General features: G+C 44.7%; 1 protein-coding gene across 1 annotated transcript in view; it reads left to right on the top strand.

The window, feature by feature from the left end:
- Window positions 1–2629, top strand: part of arhgef37 (Rho guanine nucleotide exchange factor (GEF) 37) — a 17027-nt gene extending 14398 nt beyond the window's left edge. Inside the window, exon 16 of the mRNA XM_028416637.1 lies at window positions 1–2629. This exon is cut by the window's left edge and continues 248 nt beyond it. The gene's annotated coding sequence lies outside the window, so the exon portion shown is untranslated.
- Window positions 2630–15211: the final 12582 nt, after the last annotated feature.

Here is a 15211-nt window from a genome sequence, read left to right as displayed (position 1 = left end):
GTATCAACATGTGAAGTATGACAAAAGCTTTAGCTTTGGGCCAGCATTTTTTCAGCTTTTTTAAGTTGTCAGTGTCAAAATCAGTGTTTTAAACAGCCAGCAGAACAATTTCTTAATCCGTAATAATGAAGCGGACACTGTGTGAGCACTGCAGCACTTCCATATTTATATTAACAACTGGAACTTTTTAACAGTCCCTCTTCATGTGCAGTGATCTTAAACGAGTATGGGCCTATTAGGCCATAGATGATGCCATTACTGCACTAACTTAAATACAAATACACGCTTTCACCGAAGCGAAATTATTTTGGGCCCTAGCAAAATCTCAAAAAGAAGAAACAGTGTGAAAACTCCAGAGGTCCGCAGGCTCCAGTGGCTTGGAACGTGTGCAATAGAAGACATTCATATCATACGTTATTTTTGTGTTTCAGTGTGTGACTGAATTTGAAAAACAATCAAGAGTATGTAGACAATAATGTGACGGCAGCAAACACTGGGAAAAATGAAGGATGTGGCAGCCCTGGTGCTGGTTGTGTTAAGAAGGATTAAGGCTGAAGGACGATCTTAGTTGCACTGAAAACTCATTAGGGCTGCCGTTACAAAGCATCAGAGACAATGGAAAAGGAGAAGTCTGGGCATACCCTTGACTCATTCCCATGATCCTCTGCAGAAGAGAAGGACCTTTGAGATAAAAACAGACTGTGTGTGTGTGTGTGTGTGTGTGTGTGTGTGTGTGTGTGTGTGTGTGTGTGCACAAAGTCTCCTCCTCCTCCTCACCTGGAGGCAGGAGCAGCACTGTATCGAGACTGACAGGTACACCATGCTCTCATCATCTCAGACCGTGTAATGTGATGTAAATGTAAAATATCTGTCAGGCTGAGGGAGAGGAGGAGGAGGAGGAGGAGGAGGAGGAGGAGATGTAAAGGGAGAGGAAGAAATTCATACCAGGAGAAGGAGGTAGATGTGAGAGGACAGTGTTTCAGCAGCATGGAGCTATTTGTTCCACTCACAGGCTGATTTATATTCACTCACCGTGTGTGTAAGCCACATGTCACCATCATGGTTTTATCACCTCCGCCCTCGTTACAATAAGAATTCGATCCCTGCAGGGTTTTTGGCTCAAAAAAACGTTCAAATCGCAGGACATAAAAACGACCTGCTTCTGTATTCAAATGCACCTGATGATGCCTGTTGCCATGGATACCGCTCAATCATTGCGGGTCCTGCCTCTCTCTGTGGCACTCCTTTAAGTTATCTGGACTGTGGAGAATGGAATAGATGTTTGCTGCTTGGCACACGTCATAACTGCTGCTGTCCAATCAACCCTCACAATGTGCCTTATTATGCTTCTTGTTGCTTTCATCAAGTGTGAGTTTGAGTATATTCTATATTTTTGTAAAAAAACACGCCTCACATGCATGTTCATGTTGCTCTGTGGCTCCATCCTCATGCCATAATATATTTTGCCCCCCCCCCAAGTGGTCAAAAGAAAAAGAAACAAATCCAGCTTTAACTTTTAAAAAAGAAGGCATTTATGATTTTCCTTTTCTCCGACATGGTGTCAGAGACTCGTCTCCTTGCTGTGTGTGTCCTGAGTCTTTTCATGTCGGGTTGTGCTGCATCAGCTGCTGCTGTGGGAGGGAGAGAGGGAGGGAGGCTGGGATTCAGAGCTGCTCAGCTGGAGCTTAGCTGCTCCATCAGTGTGAATGTCAGGACGGAGCAGAGCAGCAGGAGGGAAGGAGAAAGAGGGAGGAAGTGTGATGATTCTTATATGCCAAATGTCCTCAAGGGCAGGAACATGGAAATCCCTCAACCTGGGAATGTTTTACCTGCTTTTACCCCCGTCAAAGGCCATTTTAAGCTAAAAGGAGCGATTCAGACGTTACTGTATGTGTTCTGTTCGACCTTTAATAATGAACAAGCTGCAGCTTTGATCTTCAGTAGTTATTATTCCCTTAGAAAGTGACCAAAATTGTCAAAAGTGTAAATATTGTTTTACTTTTCTATACACTCCTTTAAAGAGATTAGGCATCACAGGCTCTTCATCATTGGGATGAAGCCTGGGGATGAATTCAATTTGTGGAATATTTCATTATTTCATCATTTTAAGCCATAAACATTGTTACTGAAGGTGTGAATGTGTGTTGATGCACCAAGAGGCTGCTGTTCACATCTCCACCACTAGAGGGAGGAGGAGACTCAGCTTGGATGTGCTTGATAAGACAGCCTGGACACTAATAGTGTGTGTGTGTGTGTGTGTGTGGACCACGATCGTTACCTTTTGTCAGTATTGATCCTGACACACCCTGAGAGCAAAGTCAAGCCGAACTCTGTACATTCTGTTAATTCTGTGCAGTTTAGGAGTGATTTTTTTATTAACCTGCTGATAACGTAGCTTCACCGCCTGTACAGTGGTTCTGTTTATAATTTATTGTTCCTGTTTCAATGTGCATGTTTAGTTGTTTTAACTTATTCAGTGCTGCAGGGCTACATGACCTGAAGTGAAGCGTGACGTCTTTGAGGTGTTGCCATAGTTATGATGTGCACTCACATGTGTATCCACACAGCAGATGATGGGAGTGTATCTGTCAGGACAGCTGTGGCTTCAATAAAACTACATTCAAACCTGTCGGGTGTCCTGGCATCATTTCCCACAGAATCCTCCCGAATGTAAAACACTAACACATTCCTGGAGTTTATTTCAGTCTGAATCTGAAAGGACCATTCCATATAATTTAGGGCTTCTCAGTGTGATAAGGCTCGGTCTACAGTCTCTAAATGTCATCTGTCTCTTGTAATTATTTTTCTTCACAAATCTTCCTGCTGTGTTTCTGAACTAATAAAAAACACTTTGGTTTAACGGATAAATAATAAATGTCACAAAGCTGGAAACTTGTTTTTCATGTTTTTATCAAATCACGAACTGACTTGGTAAGAACTAAGAAGTGAACTGATGGTGGGGTGAGGTGTAGTGCCATAAGGATCCAGTCCACAGCTGGCTGGATGTTGATTTTGTAGGGCTAGAAAATGTTCAGTACATTATGTGACGTAATGTAAAGGTGGACGTCTTAATGCTGCAGCTGATTGATTGATTGCCCATGATTAACCCATCAATGCATTCAGACAAACCAGTGGAAAAGTTCCTGTTTTTAGTTCCAAACCTTCCATTTATTGGCTCCTTGTTGCCGCCTCGGAGCTGCCTGGTACCGGGCAGGGACAGCTGCTGGAGTCACTGTCAGCAGCAGCCAGTTTCTTTTTAATTGGATGATTTTACAGGAAAGCTGTGGGCCTCACACAGACAGAGAAACAGATGGTCAGTGTGGGGTTAATGTATAAAAACATCCATCCGTCTGTTGGTACATAAACTGCATCCTATCAGAGTTTACCCTCTTTAATGACTCTTGACTGCCAGCCCGGTGCATTCTGGGTGTAGACGTTGGCAGCAGCTCAGCCTCTCTCCTCTCCTCTGTATCTGTGTCCAGTCCTGTAGCTCTGAGTTGATCAGAGCACAGACGCCTTCAGTGTTGTGTGAGCCCAGCGCTCTGCTCTCTGCAGCAGATTCCTACAGAATGAAGATGTTTGCAGAGTAAACAGCTCCTCACAGCTTCCTGCCTCGGAGTGAACAGGCCTGCTGCCCGCTCCGGTCAGACTGTTTGCACAACAGCTGTCACTACATCATCCGCAGTTCATGGACAGGACTGTGTTTCCTTGTCCCTCCCCTGTTTGTTGGTTTGAACTCTTCCTCTTCTTTCCAGTATTCTATATATTATATGAAACTTTTCCATATATTTCAGCACAGCTTATAATAAATCCATTTTTCCCTGAGCCACCACAGTCATTTTGCTTTTTCCGCTGCAGCAGGTGTGAGCTTTAGCCGCCCACAGGTACCTCTTTCATCTTCATACAGCTTCAGCAGAGTGTGAATAAACACACAACAGAAAGCCGCGGTGAGAATATGCACACACATTCTTCTTTATGTCGTGGTGTGCTTAGCTTCTGTTTGGGCTGAGTGCAGCGATGCCTTCAGTGTTCTGTTTACCTGCTGTGTGGATGTAAAGCACTTCAGCAGAGAGATGCTGTGGCAGTTTATTTCCTCACATATTTGTTGGTGAGTTTGCAGGATCTACTTTTACCCATCAGCCATCATCAGACATCAGACACCCAGGCACACGTCCCCTAATGGCTTCCTTGTCTGTTATTAGCATCACTTTAGAAGATTCCCCCCCCCCTGACTCCATTTATGTTAATGAGCAAAGTAATGAATTGCTAAATGGAGAAAGTGAGACAAAGAACTCCCATTATTGATTCTCAATGAAGGAGAAAAAAAGCACAAGATGACAGATATTAATGACACGGAGCAGGAGGACAAAGTCACAGCATCACGTCTTCTGGAGCAAACCTGCAGTGTAGCACACAAACAAACAGCTCATTCTGATCAATAAGACGCAGCAGCAGCAGCAGCGCTCAGCCAGTGGGATTAGCATGACCCTGCTCTCACACCCAGTGTGGTTTCACCTTTATTCCAGCGCAGGTTTTAGAGGTGACCGCTCCACCTCTGGAAACACTGCAGCTGCTCCTCCGAACCCCAACAAGCCTCACTCCTGTCACATGTTCAGCCTGTGTGGGTTTGTTTTTCCTGCACCTCTGTGGAAACAGCACAGACAAGTCTGACATCTGGAGGACGTAACCGCCAAATGATGATAGATATTTAACTATTCATCAACTTATTTATCACAACAACTGCAGAAAACCTGCTGTATATTCAGAATTTTTGCCATGTGGTGCTGGTGTTGGGTCTGAAGCTGTAGATGATCATGTGTTGGTCCTCCTGTGGTCCCGCAGCATCATGTCTGCAGATTGTATTTTGTCTCGTGTGTTTATGGCCGGAGCGTCCTGTGGAATCTGAGCAGATGAGCGTGTGTACCAAGTATCTCCACAGGGAGCCATAGCCGGCTTCAGTGGGTACTGGAGTGTGAACTGGAGAGCTGGTTTGGGGGCTTTTAGAGTGGCACTTAGTGAGCAAGCGGTGCCTCCGTGTGTGTGGCACGCTGCTTACAGCTCAGATGTTGCAGCTGCGTGTGAAAATGGACATATGCACCCATAAATAATCTATGTTTGCATGTTTATTGATAAAATATCAGTGTGTGCTTTCGCTGTTAACATCTTCACTGAACATATGTGTGAGTGTGTGTGTGTGTCTGTGTGCATTTTTAGCATGATGGTGTGTATCGTGGTCTTTAATGCTTACATCAGCGAGCAGATGTTTGATGCAGGAGCTGTTTCAGGCCCTGGTAGCCTCTAAATGACTTCGAGTGTGTGTGTGTTTCTGAATTAATCTCGCTCACAGTGTGTGCAAGGAAATGCCTTCCAGTGTGTGTGTGTGTGTGTGTGTGTGTGTGTGTGTGTGTGTGTGTGTGTGTGTGGGAGGATGCATATTATTTAGTGTGTGTTTGTGTGTGTGTGTCAGCAGTGAACAGATCTGAGGCTATAAATATCTGTGTCCTCCAGCTGAAGCTAAAAATAGACACACTGCTCACACCGCCCCCCAGAGGACAACAAGAGAGCTGCATGGAAGCCAAGAACTGGGTTTTATTCCCATTCACACTAAATTAGAGCTTCTAGTATGAAAGAAGATGTCAGTTGTCACATGCTATCAAATGCATAGAAGGAAAAAACACAAAAATAATGTGAAAGGAAGAAAGAAAGAGAAATATATTCATAAAAGAAATAACATGCACTTCTCCATGGTCACGGAAACGGTTTTGCCCACAGTAAATACGCCGACATCTGGTTCTGGGATTTGTTGGCTGAAATGTGATAAGTGAAGCACCTGTTTGCTAAATCTCCTAAATCCAGGTGGAGTCCTCCGGGGTCGAATCCTGGAGCCTGAGTGGGCTCAAGTGCGACAGCAAAGCCAAGAGTGTTGTCGTTTGCCAACAGATGTCCTGATGCAGTTTCACTTAGACAATAATGAGATCATTAGTGTCTGCAAACAAAGCATGTTAGCTACTAACATGCTCATTCTTAACTCCAGCGACTCTGCAGGCTCTGTATGCTTCACTCGTGAGGCCTTATACCTGCATTCCTTCAAATGTCCAGCAGGGGGCGACTGTCCATCCATTCATTCTCTATAGTAACTTCTATCAGGGCTGTGGAGCAGGTGGAGCCGGTCCTATAGGACAGGACACCAGTCTATCACACAAAGACCCACACAGACACACAACCATTCATGCTCGTACTCAGTGAACGCTAATTTTGCCATAAAATAACCCAACACAGAACCAGAAATCAGCCTTTAACGTCTCGCGGTGTCACGTCTAGCTTCAGGTCTTCTGTGAGATCTTATTTTGTACATTCTGATCAGATAAAACAGGTCATAAAGCATCACTCAACACCATGGCGACCAAGATGGCGTCATGTAGGCTGCATGTGTTTCTTTAGTGTAGTCTGTGTTTACTGCACGCAACGTGTTTGTGTGTTTCATAGTCTTCATTCCACCAGCATGTTGTGTCGTTATCCTGGTTAGGAAGTTTGCATGTGAGTGTGTGTGTGTGTGTGTGAGAGAGAGAGAGAGTGTTCAGAGCAACAACGGTCAACCAAACTGTTCATGTTGCTAATGGCACCCTCAGGGTAAGAGCAAGCCATCTGCACCTCTGCAAGAAGTGTGTGCGTGTGAGTGTGTTATTTACAGCTGATCCTGAAAGTCATGATTTATAGTCAAAGAGGAGGAAAGCAAGCGAAGAAACACACACACACACACACACACACTCGGCTCTGACACTGCAGCCAACATCACAACACACTTGTGAGCATGTGTGTTACTTATAGTGCGATTGTGAGAACATCTTGTTTGATAAACCTGTGTTTTAAGTGTGTGTGTGTCTGTGTTTGCCACAAACATTCCATTGGATCACACACACACTAATGTATTTTATGTCATTGATGTGTCATCATCGGAAATATCGTGTTTTATCTTAAAGTCTTCATCAGAGTCAATCAGAGTGTCTCCCCCTTCTGGCAGGAAAGGTAATGACCACACTGTCACAGGTGAATGTAGCCTTCTTAGCAGGGATCCACAGTGTGTCAGTAAACATCGGTGTCAGTCGGCCCCACAGACTGACAGCAACACCTCCAGCAGGGGTTTGTTCTGCTGCTTAGTGGATGTGGGACGGGCGGTGTCATAAACAGTGGCTCTATATATATACGACAAGTATGTCTCTGAAGTCAGTGGTATGAACGTACACTACATGCCTGTGCAGTGTGTAGTCACACACACACGTGCTCTGCCCTGTCATGTCATCTGCATCGGTGCTAGAAATAAACATCTGTCACAGGTCACCGAGGCGCCAATCCATTTTAAGACTGTCTAAACCCAACACCAGGAAGGCTGAGGTGGGTTCTGCAGCCCTCAGAGCAGAAGCTATGTACTTGGATCCGGAACCTTATACATACATAAACCTATAACCATCAATATGAACGTAGGTAAACCAGATTTTAGAGCGGACACTTTGAGTGATGCTGCATGCAGAGAGTGAGAATTTGCAGGTGGGATCAAAACCAGCTCGAGAGAGAGAGAGGGGGGGGGGGGGGTGCTGGATCGGATTAAAGGCCCCATCTGAGTAAATATGGTCCTGTTTGTGAAAACAGTGTTTAGTTAAAAAAAAGCTTGCACTTAGTCTAACGTGCCTCGTACAATGTGGATTTTTGATGCATTTAGTGACCCCCTAGAACGTTTTGTGTGGGGAACATTTATTAGAACTAGTCTGCATGAAGGAAACCCAGATGAGAACCTCTTTACTCTGTAGATGATACAGATGAGCAGATCAATTCCACTCCGGTGCCAGGAGACAGCTGAACACAGATCTCATTTTCACACTGAGCAAAACAGACATAACTTATTGATCAGAGCAGACCTCACCGCTGGACTGAACCAGTGCTAAGCTAAGCTAAGCTAAGTAGAGAAGAGTGAAGCAAGGTGTCTGGACTTGTAGAAACTCTACAAGTCCAGACGTATGATGACCTGGATGACTGAGAATCTTCATCAACAAGCTAAGCTAAGCTAACTCCGTCTGGGTCCAGCTTCATGTTTAACAGGTATATAAAGCATGAAAGCACCATCGATCCTCCTGCTGCTCCTCACTCTGTGTAATAGGTGTTTCATAGGAGAGAGCAGCCTCTGAGGATGTTTATTTATTTCCACACACAACAGTCACACATTACACTTCTAATCCAGACACACACACACACACTACAGCCTGATGATGTGCTGCAGTTTATATTTAGGCCCTCATGCTCTCACATATATCAGGTGATTGTTGTCATTAGATTTGAAGAGTCCTCACACACACACACACACACACACACACCCTTTGATCCTGCGGACTGAGCTGCCACTCTTCATTAGCCATCTCACTGTGTGTTACATTACAGTGTGATCCCAGCTGAGCGGCCTCTCAGTCAGAATGTGAAGGAAACTAAATATAGTCTGAGTTTAATGCTGTCATGTTACCTGATCTCAGTCAATGAAGAGCAGCGAGTGACTTAGTCCACACGTCTTTTTATATGATGTGGTGTGACGTTATGTTTGCTCACTTAGAATAGTTTTTATGTGACATGTGGGTCACTGTTATATTTTATATATACACATAAACGGTGTTACCGTTAGCTCTATTGAAGGCCTGAGGAGGTCTGAGATGCTGGCTTCATGAAGTAGTGATCCAGATGTTCTGCAGCTGCTGGTGCTAGCTTTTCTAAAATCTAAAATCATTTTTTAAGCCACAGATTTATGAAAGACCCGTCATAAAGTGTAAAATAATAAATACAACAATGAGCAATATTACCTCTGGTCAGGTGCTCTACCTGCTCTACTCTGAGCTCCTCCCAGATGACCAAGCTCCTGATCTTGAGTCCGGTCTCGGAGGCAGAGCAACCCTGCAGAGGAAGGAAATTTTTGGCCACTTGTATTTGCGATGTTTTTGTTTTTGTCACGACCCACAGCTCTGCCGGAGGTGGGAGTTGAAAGTCTTTCTGACCAGTTCCTCTGCCAGATGTTCACAGACGTTGCATCATTAAGCTTGTTCGTCTGACATGAGGAAGCCTAGTGATTAAAATATAAGCATGAATGTCAACTTCTTTCTCTGTATCACACATGACAGGTCAGGTTTTTGACTATTTCTGCCCCTAAATGTTAGGTGAGGTGGTGTTTAGATCTAGTATTGGGGAACTATTGAGCTATAAGACATAAAACATACAATGGAAAGACTGTATTTCAGTTAAATATGTTTATTATATTACAAACACACTAAATACTTCAGAGAGCCGTCGATGTTTGCTCAACCACAGATGGCTGCTTCTCAGGAGAAGGGTTCAACAAATGCTTTTGTTTTACTGGCGAGGGCGTCTTAGATGATTTGTTATCTGTAACGTGTGACACATGAAGCTGCAGACACACAACACAGCAATAACTAGAGGTCGAGACCTCCACAGGCTTCCCCCTCTCTCTACCGTCACTCTCGCTCTCTCTCTCCCTAGAAAGGGCTTAATCTCACAGTGACCTTGCTCCGTTCAATTCACCTCGGAGCTCCACCTTGCTGAGCTGTAAAACACTGAAATAAAAAAAGATAAGTGGCCATCTGTCTTAGAAAAAAGGAGAAACTGAGGGATGGGAAGATGCAGTACAACAGGTGGAGAAGAGGTGATGGAGGAGCTGTGGAGCTGGTGGAAAAGAGTGCAGTGAGGTGAGGGGAGTTAAAAGAGGAGAAAAATGAACTGATGAAGATTCTCAGTCATCCAGGTCATCTTCAGTCAGAAGGTCGAAGCCAGGCGACTGGACTTGTAGAGTTTTCGTGAAGACGTTTCGCTGCTCGTCCAGCTTCATCAGTTCCAGTTCCTCGCTTCAACCTTCTGAAAGAAAGAAGGGGTAAACTGATGTAGAAAACGACAGGCAGAGGATGAGGAAGACCGGAGAGGAGAAAGAAGAGGTCACATTTATCACTAAACCCATAAAGACCCTGTCAATGTGAAGATGAGGGTGGATGAGGAGGGCAGAAGGAGAAGGGGGGAAACGACGAGAGGGGGGGGGGCTTATGTGATTTTGTCAATAAGACGTTCTTCCTCTTGCCTTGACTCTCCACAGCGATCCCTAACCAGCAGCAGATAAATGACACGCTTCACCAGCGAGAGGGAGGAGGTCAAACCATGTCACTGCATATAAAACCATAGAGACCACAGGCGGCCGTCTGCCTTTATGTGGGCCACACGCCTCTGTAATGACAACAAAGAGGTAGCTAGCCAATTAAAAACAAAAACTTTTTTTATACAGTAGCCCGTGTGAGCTTCGAGAAATTCAACTGCCATAACTGATCCTTAATAAATCCTGGAGCACAGTAGTGTGGACGGTCTGGTAGCAGTGTGAATAACAATGGCAGCTTCCATTTCAGACAGCATCTGCAGCCCACTGACTCAAATCCAACCAAACATAACCTATGACCCGGCAGTCTGAACCTAGCAATTGGTCTATTAAAATAACTCAGCCTGTTTTAGAGTGCAGTTTCCTCGTTGTTTTGTGTATTTTAAAACCTCCAATTATGCAAAAAAGCTGCGAATGCAAGCAGCATTCACAGCACAACACCAAAGCCAGCCAGCTGAATGCAGAGATCTGATTCACGGAGTGTATGACTCATGTTGTGCATGCATTAAACACAGAAAGGGATGATGACAATGAAAAGGATGCAGCGTGTGTGTGTGTGTGTGTGTGTGTGTGTGTGTGTGAGAGTGTGGAAGAAACACAGAGAGAGAGAGTGGGAGAGAGAAGGTGAACACTCTCTCCTCAGTATAGCTGTGCTGGAGCTGATTTAGAATGTCTTCACACACACACACACACACACGCTGGCATTTTTATGTGCACATCCACCCACATGCGTCCCACTGTATAAAGAACTGTTCACACATGCACTCCTGTGTGTGTGTGTGTGTACCCAGTGTCAACTGAGTAGACAGATGCATGCTGACAGGTCTGCAGTGCGCTGGATTAATACACTTAGAGTTCCACATGTCAAACTGCATCACTGCAATCATGAACCTCCATCAGCAGCCCACCCCTCCGCCCTCCACCTCCGCCCCCTCTCTGATTACTTCTACCGCAGCCAGCTGTCGAATCATCAAGCCATCAAGTCAACCGGTCGCTCACCCGGCTAACTGGCCCAACATTCGACTGATGGAACAACCAGTGCTCTGCCTGCCGGCCACAAACATCCAACACCTTAAAATCAACCAATCAATCAGGTACAGGATCTGCTAAAGTTAGCACCTACCAGAACTGACTGTCTTAAACTAACAGATGGACGACATGAACCCCCCTTTCCCCCAAATGTGAGGCCAAAACATCTGGATGGCTCCCTGGTGGTCGGCTGCAGTATAGGTCATGAACCCCACATCACTCATGTCAGTGAAAAGGGACAAGAACCAAGTAAAAATGGTCCTTGAATAATTTTATTCCACAGATAGCATATGGCTGCTCATAAGCATACATATTTTGGCCTCACTTGTGTACGGAGCTCCACCTCACTGAGCTGTAAAACACTGAAATAGGCATTGTAAAGCGCCTTGAGACAATTCAGACTGTAGAATGCACTATATAAATAAAATGGAATTGAATTGAATTGTACAGTGGGTGAAGGAGCAGGCGTCATTGCACAATACAACCAATAGTATTGACAGCGAGTCAATGTAGCATCTAATTAGCCCTCAGTCCGCTACATGCAGGGGTGCTTTATCTTCTCCTTTGCATGTAGTAGAAGAAGAACCATTCAGTGCATTGATGGTGATCTTTAGGGGCCAAGCTCTGATGTAATGGCCAGGGAAGAGGATGTCACGGAGGCAGAACACTGTGTCTGGCTGCAGACGATGCAAGAGCATTTTAGAGACTGTTGAGTTGAGTTGACTGCAGAGATGTGGCTCAGATAAAAAGTCCACATCCTTGTATGTATGTCCCTCTGCAAGTTAAAGTCACAGAGATGGGCTCAGGCCTACAGAATCATTAATCACCATCATGTCATGCTCGGAGGAACATGAAAATGTGTCCAAACCGATGCCTGGATATGTCCCCATTGAGTCCCTGTGGGTCCAAGTTAGGTTGCAGACCTCTGTTAGCATTTCCCTGCCAACCACCTGCTTTCCTGGAAAACAAATGCACAGGTACTAATCAACCAGCTCTCTAGGAGCAACACACACACTCACACAGACGCTAAAGGCAGCCAGCTGTCAAGCAGGCGGACTTATGACCACCAAAAAATGTCAAATATTCTGGTACTGTTAAAAACAACTTTAGAAAGATGAATCATCCTATAGTCGTGGTGGTGGTGGCTGCTAAGCTGTGAGTCCGAGGTCAGTAAACAGCAAAGGTCGATCCAGTGTGACGCCTCCAACATGCAAACTGCTGCTCCCATAAAAAAAGATGTCATCCACAACGATCTCCCGGGACACCCCGGCCTCTGTGTGCATGTGTGTTGATGCATGGTATGACAGGAGGTGTCAAGGAAGTCAAGAAGGGAGCAAACACACACACACAACACACAACAAGCCACATTCATTTTAGGATCCCTCTGAAACCTAAGCGTGTTTTCTAAACTTGTGTTTATGAGAAATATTTTTATGACTGAGTTTGCTAGGTGGAATTCCAAGGTCAGAAAGCAGCGGCACTTCCTTCGTGCCTTGGCATCTATTGTTAGAACGTCCTTGAAGAGGACATGGAATCCCAGAATGGCTGCGCATAGCAGGAAAGTGCCCGGTGGATTGTGCAAGTGTAACGGATAATAATAAAACTTCATTTTTATTGCACATTTCAGAGAGAGGAAGCAGCCTCCACCTCAGAGATGTGAGGCGCACAGAGGGGGTGAAGCCAAGGCAGTGAGAACACAGCCAGAGGAAACACATTAGGAGTGTGCCTGTCAAAAGAAGCAACGTAAATCAAGGGGAAAACAGCTTTACAGCCGCGTGCATCGCTCTCCGATCCACGTTCAGCGGCAGGCAGAAAATGTTCCTCCCCCAAAATAATGTATCATGATGTGACCCAGACTATAAAAACTTTCAGTGTCCTTTTATTTCTGGTGTTGTTGGGTCATGGTCCCCTATTTAAAACCCACCTAATCTGCAGACCATGAAGTTACAGTAAAGGCTTCATCCTGACATTTACATAAAAGCCTTTCGTCATTATCCTCTGGCCTCTGGTGCATCCGTTTATAATTCTGTAAAGATGAATTTTCCAGGTTTTGCTGATGTATTTCACACTAATCAATGCATTTAAAAGTCATCATATTTAAGGATACTGCAGATTCTGTGGGCTCCCTCTGCTTGGTAGAACCAAAGGCTCCAGCCAGTCCACCTAAACTCCAGGTTAATCCAAATACAGGCAAAGAGATGCACATTTTTACATTATATAAATATGCCAGCTTGTTTATTTCTGCTGTGAAGTTGGAGATTTTAACATGGAGGCTAAGGGTTTGGTTAGATTATTTACTCAGGTTTAGGGGAATTCTTGGTTACCATGGTTACCACGATTCACTTCCGGCAAAGGAGCATCTGTTACAGTCTCATGACTCTCGAGTTCTGATGCTAAAGACAATAATCAAGTGTCTGTATGTAGTCTCTTTGAAGGAAGACCTCCTCGGATCTCTATGTAACGTCCCATGTTTCAGGGCTATAGCTGCCGGATGATGGGCGTAAGGATGGGTCAACAGATTGGTAGTAATGCTCGTAAAAGAGTAATTTCCTCCTAAAAAGTGACAATAGCCTTTCAAATCTAATCCAGGCAAATTGTGTGCATCCATGAATGAACTGTAAAGGTTTATCTTGATGAGACAGATGGGTTTTCAGTGCCTATAGAGCTGGTCTAATCACACACTTTAAACTCACTGCACCCTTCTCAGGGATGTTATCAGCTGCACAGACAGTGTGTCAGCATATTCTCTCTCAGCTTACCTGGATTCATCACCATATGGCCACACAAACTCAGCAAAAAGTACCACCTAAGAGCATCGGTGTGTTATATTTGAATAAAAAACATTTTTCTGCCCTGAAAGTTACCCACCGCTCGCTTCAAGGCGTCTCAGTTTCCACTGAAGACTTTTTTTTTATTGGCTGCGATAGTGATGGAGGTGTAAACTCCTGTTGGAGCGTGACTGTAATCCCTGAGCTGGGTTCTCAAAGTGTTAAAGATCTAAGCCTGGTTCTTACACTGGGCTTTTTGGAACGAGACCGTGCCACATGCTTCCACTGGCTGCAGGCCAGAGTGGACACACACACACACAGACACACAGACACACACACACGTATACAAATACACAGCCGGCCCCACCAACACCAGTGGAAATAGTTCTAAGCACCTTAGCGGCCACACAAGCAAATACACACTTTTACACACTATAAACACATGCTGTGTGCTTCCACAAATATAACTACACTTCTGCAGCCAGCCTCTAGAGGCCACAGAGGGAACTGCAGTTTCTTTCATACAAATATCCTTCCTCTAAATCTGTAAACGTGACGACACTGCTGTTCAGAGTCTGTTATATTAAGGCTTACGTGTCAATAGCCTTACACTCTGTTGCTAAACATCTAAACTGTTTACAGTGTAATCAGCCAACATAAAGGATTTCAACCAAAAGCCAAACAGCACTGAGCCTGACAGGAGACATGGTGATCTAATCAGAGTCCATGAGAAGCAGCACTGCAATATTGACTCAACAGTTTACCATAGAGTTTTTTTTTTTACTCAGCTAAATCCATGGCAAAACAAGTAAACATCACATGATGGCACCTGCTGCCCGCTGGCTGCCAGGCCTGCTTCATTCCTGCAGGAAATCCACTGCTGCTTTCTCACTCTTTTATCATACAGGCTGCAGCCTTAGACTTACAGTAAGAACTCCAGCTGTTGGTGGAGCTTGTTGCACACTTTCTCTGCAGCTTACTTGTGTGTGAAGCCGTGTGTTCTGACTGTTTAACGTGTTCTCCTGCTCATTATCTGTCTGGGAAACAGCACAGGCAGGCCGGAGCTGAGCAGGAACACATCACCTTTACTGGTGTTGTTGACATTTCTGGGACATAAAGCTCTAATGTGGAACCATGTGAGTTGTTAAACTAAATATACATTTTCTTTTTTTACAGAAACTGTTGAAAAATATATAGATAAGCCTCATGCTCTAGTCTAGTGCTA

This window comes from Parambassis ranga, chromosome 10, assembly GCF_900634625.1.
Source record: "Parambassis ranga chromosome 10, fParRan2.1, whole genome shotgun sequence".
NCBI lineage: Eukaryota > Metazoa > Chordata > Actinopteri > Ambassidae > Parambassis > Parambassis ranga.
Note: the sequence above shows the minus strand (reverse complement) of the source record. Positions and strands in the feature narration are given on the sequence as shown.